Source organism: Heterodontus francisci, unplaced genomic scaffold (assembly GCF_036365525.1).
Source record: "Heterodontus francisci isolate sHetFra1 unplaced genomic scaffold, sHetFra1.hap1 HAP1_SCAFFOLD_121, whole genome shotgun sequence".
Taxonomy (NCBI): domain Eukaryota; kingdom Metazoa; phylum Chordata; class Chondrichthyes; order Heterodontiformes; family Heterodontidae; genus Heterodontus; species Heterodontus francisci.
This window is the reverse complement of record NW_027140425.1, coordinates 27,277-36,539: the sequence shown is the minus strand read 5'-3', so window position 1 is coordinate 36,539 and position 9,263 is coordinate 27,277.

Below are 9,263 nucleotides of genomic sequence, written 5' to 3'. Positions count from 1 at the left end.
CCCGCCACCCATCGACACGGGGTCAGGTCCCGCCACCCACCGGCACGGGATCAGGTCCCGCCACCCACCGGCACGGGATCAGGTCCCGCCACCCACCGGCACTGGATCAGGTCCCGCCACCCATCGGCACGGGATCAGGTCCCGCCACCCACTGGCGTCCCACTTTCAGTCCTGGCGGCAGGATTTCTTCGCTGCTGATAAAATTCAGTCCCATTTCTCCATCGGCATCCAGTGTGGTTTTCTGTTGAATTGTTTTCGTGATCACCTAATGAACTGTCTACTCGAACTTGCTAAAATCCTGGTTTTATAATCTTGCTGGAAAAATACAGTTTATGCTTTTCCACACACTTTACCTCTTTCTCATAGTTTCAAACAGATTGTTACGACAACATCTGATGCTGACAAGAGCTTCTCACAGATTTTCAAAACCTTGCAACTGTCTTATCTTTAACTTTCGAGACAGTCTGCTGAATAAGACATTTTGAATGCAGTCACCCTTACCATCATGCTGTTGATCAGTCCATTTAAAAGTTCCTTTGTTAAATTAATACCCTGAAACAAACTCAGATCTTTTAGCAGGTAATCAATCCTTAAAACTGGCATCGAAAAATCCAAAATCCTTCAGGTGTTTGGATTCCCAGCTGAGGTTTGTGCAGTGATTGGTGGACCAGAACAGGAATGTATGTGATCATAGAACCACAGAAAAATTACAGCACAGAAGGAGGCCATTAAACCCGTCATGTCCCTGCCGGCCGAAAACTATCCTCCCAATTTAATTTCACATTTCAGCAACTGGTCCATAGTCCCACAGGTTACAGCACTCCAGGTACATGTCCAGGTACGTTTTAAAAGAATTGAGAGTTTCTGCCTCCACCACCATTCCTGGCAGTGAATTCCAGACACCCACCACCCTCTGGGTGAAAACAGTTTTCCTCATGTCCCTCTAATCCTTCTACCAATCACTTAAATCTGTGCTCCCTGGTAATTGACCTCTGCGCTAGTGGAAACAGGTCCTTCCTGTCTACTCTATCGAGGCCCCTCATGATTTTGTGCACCTCAATTAAATCACCCCTCAGCCTTCTTTGTTCGAAGGAAAACAACCCGAGCCGATCCAATCTTTCCTCAAAGCTGTAACTTTCAAGCCATGACAGCATTCTAGTAAATCTCATCTGTTCTCTCTCCGAGCAATTATGTCCTTCCTGTAATGTAGTGACCAGAACTGTATACAATACTCCAACTGTGGCTGAACCAGCATTTTGTGCAGTTCCAGCACTATTTTCCTGCTGTTGAATTGTATACCTTGCCCAATAAAGGAAAGCATTCGATATGCCTTCTTCACCACTTGATCTACCTGTTCTGCCACCTTCAGGGACCTGTGGGCATGCACTTCTTGTATCCCTCTCAATATCCTCCCGTTTATTGTGTATTCCCTCGCTTTATTTACCCTCCCCAAGTGCATTACCTCACGCTTCTCCGGATTGAATTCCATTTGTCACTTTTCCACCCACTGAACCAAACCATTGATATCATTCTGGAGTCTACAGCTATCCTCTTCACTATCAACTACACGACCAATTTTTGTGTCATTGGCAAATTTCCCCATCATGCCTCCCACATTTAAGTCCAAATCATTAATATATATCACAAACAGCAAGCGACCAACACTGAGCACTGTGGAATGCCACTGGAAACAGCTTACCATTCACAAAAGCAACCGTCCACTACTACACTTTGCTTCCTGTCACTGAGTCAATTTTGGATCCAACCTGCCACATTCCCCTTCATCCCATGGGTTTTCATTTTACTGACCAGTCTGTCATGCAGGACCTTATCAAATGTCTTACTAAAATCCATATAAACCTCCTTGTTACTTCCTCAAAGAATTCAATTAAGTTAGTAAGACATGACCTTCCCTTAACAATTCCATGCTGACTATCCCTGATCTAAGTGGCAGTTTATCCTGTCCTTCAGAATTGATTCTAATAATCTACCCACCACCGAGGTCAGACTGAGTGGTCTATAATTATCAGGCCGACCCCTCGCACCCTTTTTAAACAATGGTGTAACGTTCGCAGACCTCCAGTCGTCTGGCACCTCGCCCGTATCCAGTGCGGATTTGAAGATGATCCTCAGTGCATCAGCTATTTCCTACCTGTCTTCCTTTAACAACCCGGGATACAATCCATCCGGCCCTGGTGAAGGATATTTACTTTCACCTTCTCTTGACACCAACATACCTCGTCCTCATTTGCAGCCATGTTCCAGACACCTGGGGAACTACTTTGGCTCAATTGACAACCTCCCTTCATGCAGCTGCCGACTGTGCTTTTACTGAAGGGTGACACTCAATCTCAAGTAGAACCATCCTCCTTTAGTGCACTTCCTGCACGAACTCCAACTCTTTATCAAAGGACATAGTGCTGCTCACATGTCTCCACTGTGTCATTATGTACAATGAAAACTTCCCTTTTTGTAAAAAGCTACAGCCCTTTAAGAACTGCTGTAGGACTGTATTTTACAAACACTAGCCCAGTGAGCTACAGGGCAAGTTCTCTTGATAAAATGTTCCATTTTTTTATTCTTACAAACATGAAGGGTTTTGATCGAGTAGATCGGGAGAAACTGTTTCCACTGGTGGGAGGGGCCATAACCAGAAAACACAGGTTTAAGATAATTAGCAACAGAATCAGGGAGAAGGTGAGGCGAATCTTTTTACCGAGTCACAGAATTGTTACAGTGTAGACTGAGACCATTCAGCCCATCATGTCCTCACTGGCTCTCTGAAAGAGAAACTCCCTCAGTCCCATTCCCCTGCCTTCTCCCCATAACACAGCCCATTCTTCCTTTTCATATAACTCTCTAATTTTCTTTTTGAATGCTTCAATTGAACCTGCTGCAACCACATTCTCAGGCAGCGCGTTCCAGACCTTAACCACTCGCTGTGTGAAAAAGTTTTTCCTCATGTCGCTTTTGCTTCTCTTACCAAACACTTTAAATCTGTGCCCTCTCATTCTAGATCCTTTCACAAATGGGAACAGTTTCTCTCTATCTACTCTGTCCAGATCCCTCATGATTTTGTACACCTCGATCAAATCACCTCTCAGCCTTCTCTTCTCTGAGGAAAACAGTCCTAACTTCCCCGATCTATCTTCATAACTGTCGTTCCTCATCCCTGGAACCATTCTTTTTAATCTTTTCTGTACTTTCTCCAAAGCCCTCACGTCTTCCCTCAAGTGTGGTGCCTAGAATTGGACACAATACTCCAGCGGAGGCTGAAGTCTTATACAAGTCTTACACAGTCATTTGCTGTGATCTGGATTGCATTGCCTGAAATGACAGTGAAGCAGATTTAATCATAACTTTCAAAAGGGAATACTTGAAAGGAAAGATTTGCAGGGGGATAGCATCAGGTGAATTGCTCATTCAGAGGGCTGGTGCAGACACGATGGGCTGAATGGCCTCCTTCTGCACTGTAACAATTCTGTGATTCTGAAATTGTCCATTTTGGCTGGAAGAATAAAAGAAACATATTATCTAAATGGTGAGAGATTGCAGAGCTCGGAGATACAGAGAGATCTGGGTGTCCTAGTGCATGAATCACAAAAAGTTAGTATACAGGTACAGCAAGTAATTAGGAAAGCTAATAGAATGTTATCCTTTATTGTGAGGGGAATTGAATACAAAAGTAGAGAGGTGATATTTCAGTTATACAGGGTATTGTTGAGACCACATCTGGAGTAATGTGTAGAGTATTGGTCTCCTTATTTAAGGAAGGATGGAAATGCATTGGAAACAGTTCAAAGAAGGTTTACTCGAGTTGGGCAGCACAGTGGCGCAGTGGTTAGCACCGCAGCCTCACAGCTCCAGGGACCCGGGTTCGATTCCGGGTACTGCCTGTGTGGAGTTTGCAAGTTCTCCCTGTGTCTGCGTGGGTTTTCTCCGGGTGCTCCGGTTTCCTCCCACAAGCCAAAAGACTTGCAGGTTGATAGGTAAATTGGCCATTATAAATTGTCACTAGTATAGGTAGGTGGTAGGGAAATATAGGGACAGGTGGGGATGTTTGGTAGGAATATGGGATTAGTGTAGGATTAGTATAAATGGGTGGTTGATGTTTGGCGCAGACTCGGTGGGCCGAAGGGCCTGTTTCGGTGCTGTATCTCTAATCTAATCTAATCATAATCTAATCTAATATCTGGAATGGGTGGGTTGTCCTGTGAGGAAAGGCTGGACAGGCTAGAGTTGTAACTGCTGGAAGTTTATAAGAGTAAGAGGCGACTTGATTGAAACATATAAGATTCTGATGGGTCTTGACAAGGTGGATGTGGAAAGGATGTTTCCTCTTGTGGGAGAATCTAGAATCAGGGGTCACTGTTTAAAAATAAGGGGTCGTCCATTTAAGACAGAGATGAGAATTTTTTTTCTCTTAGGTTTGTGAGTCTTTGGAACTTTCTTCCTCAAAAGGCAGTGGAGGCAGAGTCTTTGAATGTTTTTAAGTAAGAGGTAGATAGATTCTTCATTCGCAAGGGGGTGAAAGGTTATTGAGGATAGGTAGGAGATCAGCCGTGATCATGTTGGATGGCGGAGCAAACTCAAGGGGCTGAGTGGCGTACTCCTGCTCCTAATTCATATGTAAGGAGAACAACCCCAGATTTTCCAATCTAACCTTGTCGCTAAAATCCTCCATCCCCTGGAATTGTTCTGTTAAATCTCCACTGCACCCTCTCAGGGACACTCACATCCTTCCAAATGTGTGGTGACCAAATCTGGGTGTAATACTCCAATTGTGGCTTAACCAGAGCTTTATAAAGATGCTACATAACTTCCCTGCTTTTGTACTCAATACTTCTATTTATGAAGCCCAAGATCCCATAAACTTTGTTAACTACTCTCCCAATATGTCCTGCCATGTTCAAAGACCCATACACATGAACCCCCAGATCCCTCTGTTCCTGCACACTCTACAACTGTGTCATTAAGTCGATATTGCCTCTCCCTATCTCTTCTGCCAAATGCATCACCTTACACTTCTCTGTATGATATTCCATCTGCTATTTGTCTGCCCATTCTGATAGCCTATCAATGTCCTGATGCAGGCAATTGGTATCATCCTCATAAGAACATTAGAAATAGGAGCAGGAGTAGGCCATTCAGCCCCTCGAGTCTGTTCTGTCATTCAATGAGATCATGACTGATCTAATTGTGGCCTTATCTCTGCTTTCCTGCCTGCCCCCAATCAACCTTGTCTCCCTTGTCAATCAGAAACCTGTCTAACTCAGCCTTGAATATATTCAATGATCCAGCCTCCACTGCTGTCTGGGGAAGAGTGTTCAAAACACTAACAACCCTCGGAGAAGCAGTTCCTCCTCATCTCCGTCTTCAATGGGAGGCCCCTTAGTTTGAACCTGTGCTTTCCCCCCCCCCCCCCCCCCACCCAGTTCTACATTCCCCACCAGGGGAAACATCCCCTCAGCATCTACCCTGTCAAGTCCCCTCAGAATCTTATATTTTTCAATTCGATCACATCTCAATCTTCTGAACTCCAACGAGTATACGTCCAACTTGCTGAACCTTTCCTCATCAGACAAACCCCTTGTTGACCCTTTTTCTCTGCAGGGTATCAACTGATGTGACAGACAAAGATACACTGAAACCAAAATCTCGGATAACTTCACTTTATTAGTACTCGAATCACTTAAAGCATACAAAAGCTTACAACAGTTTTATTTAGACATCAAATAAGTACAAGTCTCGCTTCTTGCACAAGATATTACCCGTCAACACAGAGGTGATCAGTCTCTTGTCACGGTTGATCACTGAGCCTCCAAACTCAGGGTCCTGTCTTCGAGAGTTGTTCCCGGCTTCTCGCCGAGAATACCCTCCAGTTTTAACCCTTATATATTCTTTGAAGGCTCCTTGTTCAATCCATGACTCACAAGATCTTGTTTTGCACAAATCTTCAAGCATTATCTCATCTTTGGACAGCATTAGCCATTTAGCCACCTGGACAGAAGTCCAGACTTGTTTACAATAACCACCGTTCGTTCCCCTATATCTGTTCCTCTTTTATCTATTATTGTTCAACACTCTAGTCTCATGGTCACATATCCCTAACCACAAGCTTCGACATGTCTGTTAGCTTGCCAGCCAAAGACTTGCAGGTTGATAGGTAAATTGGCCATTGTAAATTGCCCCTAGTGTAGGTAGGTGGTAGGAGGAATGAGGGAAGGTGGGGATGTGGTGGGGAATATGGGATTAATGTAGGATTAATATAAATGGGTGGTTGTTGATCGGCACAGACTCGGTGGGCCAAAGGGCCTGTTTCAGTGCTGTATCTCTCTATGACTCTTAAGTTCTGCGCTTATCTTGAGCTGCCTTAGAGCATGCTGGGTATAAAGCGTTACTTGACCAACTTTTCAGGGCCTACACCCTCATTCAGGAATTAGCCTAGTGACCTCTCAACTACTTCCAATGCAAGTGTATCCCTCCTTAAATAAGGTGACCAAAACTGTACAGAGTACTGCAGATGCGGACACAACAATGATCTGTACTGTTGTAGCAAGACTTGCCTATTTTTATACGCCATCCCCTTTGCAATGAAGGCCAACATTAATTTACCTTCCTAATTACTTGGTGTTCCTGCATGCTGAGTGTTTGTGAGTCATGTACAAGGTCACCCAGGTACCTCTGGACCACAGCATTCTGCAGTCTCTCTCCATGTAAATAATTGTATTCCTGCTGGCAGATGTAGTATAATGCAAAAAATGTGAGGTTGTCCACTTTAGCAGGAATAAACTGACGCTGACCCTCCAATTCCAGCTATTTACTTTTATGTGGTACTTTGTCAAATGTTTTCTTAAAGTCTTCGAGACAACATCCACCGATTTCCCTTCATCAACCTTCCCTGTTACTTCATTTTTTAAAAAATCAGTTACTTTCGTCAAATACGATTTGCTGTTTACAAAGGCTCGCCCTAATTAACATAAACCTCTCCAAGTGCTGATCAATGTTTTTTCCCTGATGATTGTTTCTAAAACCTTACCCACCACTGATGTTAAACTGCCCGTCCTGTAGTTACTACGAATGTCCTTGCACCCTATTTTGAGTCAGTGTGTCATATTTACCACTTTCCAATCCTCTGGCACCTCCCCTGTATCTAGGGTAGATTGGAAGATTATGACAAGCCCTTCTGCTCTCTCCACCCCACCTCCCTGAGCAACCTGGGATGCAAGCCATCCGGACCAGACGACCTATCCACTCCAAGCAAAGCCAGCCTTTCCAGTCCATCCGGCCGAGCAATTTTCACCTGTCCATTACCTCCAGCATCTCCACTTCTGCTATTTTGTCAGCATTATCTTCCTTAGCAGACACCAATACAAAGTACTCATTAGGTATTTTAACCTTACCCTGTGTCTCTAAACATATATCACCTTCTTAGTTACTAATAGACCCCACCATGCCTCTGACTACCCGCTTACCATTTACATGCTGGTGGAAGATTTTTGGATTCCCTTTTATATTAACTGCCATTCTATTCTCACATTCTCTCTTTGCCAGTCTTATTTTGCTCTTCACTTCCCCTTTCAACTTATTGTATTTGTCCTGGTTCTCTCATGAAGAATCCAGCTGACATGAATCATACACCCTTTTCTTGTTTCAGTATATTCTCTACCTCGTTCATCATCCCAGGAGTCCTGGCTTTGGTTCCACTAACTTTTACCCTTGTTGGAACCTGTACCTGAAACATCTCCTCCCATTGGAGACTGCTGAGAATGACAAGACATTGGAGAGCAGTCCAGACCATGGCACCAATGAGCAAGAGACTGCACAGGGGGAACAGCAAAGTGTAGGAATGCAGTGGTTATAGGAGATTCCATAGTCAGGTATTTCTGTAACTGTCATTGTGAGTCCCACATGGTGTGTTGTCTCCCCAATGCCGGGGTAAAGGAGAGAGTGTAGAATAGTTTGCAGGGGGAAGGAAGCGAGCTAGAAGTTGTGGTACACATCAGTACCAATGACATAGAGAGGGCAGGTATTGAGGTCCTATAGTCTGATTTTCAGGAGCTCGGGAGAAAATTAAAAAGTTGGATCTCGAAGGTAATAACCTCTGGATTAGTCCCATTGTCACACGCCAGTGAGAGTAGAAATCGGAAGATAAGGAGCATCAATACGTGGCTTGAAGCATGGTGCAGGAGGGAGGGCTTCAGATTCTTGGGGCATTGGGACCAGTTCTGGGGAAGGAGGCACCGATTCAAAAGGGACAGGTTCCACCCCAACAGGACTGGGACCAATGGCCGTGTGGGGATGTTCACTAGCGCGGTTGCGGAGGGTTTAAATTAAAGTGGCAGGAGGATGGTCACCAGCATATAGAAGTACAATAGAGGAATAAGGTACATAAAGGAGTGAGTATTGGAGAATACAACAGAAGGAAGTAGTCCAATATTAGATACGAACATACACCTTCGCAGGTGGAGTTGACCATTCGGCCCCTCAATCCTGTTCCACCATTTGATAAGATCATGACTGATCCCCAACTCTACTTTCCTGTCCAGCTGCTATAACCTTTGACACCCCATCAATCAAGAATCTGTCGAACTCAGCCTTAAAAATATTCAATGACCCTGCCTCCACTGCTCTCTGGAGAAGAGAATTCCACAGACTAACAACCCTATGAGAGAAAACATTTCTCATCATCTCTGTCTTAAATGGGAGACCCTTTATTTTTAAACTGTGTTCCCTAATTTTAGTCTCTCCCACAAGGGGAAACATCTTTTCAGCATCCACCTGTCAAGTCCCCTCAGGATCTTATATGTTTCAATAAGATCACCCCTCATTCTTCTAAACTCCAATGAATATGATAACCCCTTCATCCCAGGAATCTGTCGAATGAACCTTCTCTGAACTGTTTTGAATGCAATTCTATCCTTTCTTACGTAAGGAGACAAAAACTGACTGCAGTACCTCAGATGTGGTCTCACCAACACCCTGTCCAATTGTAACTAAGCTTCCCTATTTTTATATTCTATTCCCCTTGCATTAAACAACAACATTCCATTTCCTTCCTAATCACTCACTGTACCTGCAGACTAACTTTGTGAATCATGTACCAGGACACCCAGATCCCTCTGTACTGCAGAGTTCTGCAATCTCTCTCCATTTAAATAATATACTGCTTTTCAATTCTTCCTGCCAAAGTGGACAAGTACACATTTTCCCACATTATACTCCACCTGCCAAATATTTGCCTCCTCACTTAACCAATCTAT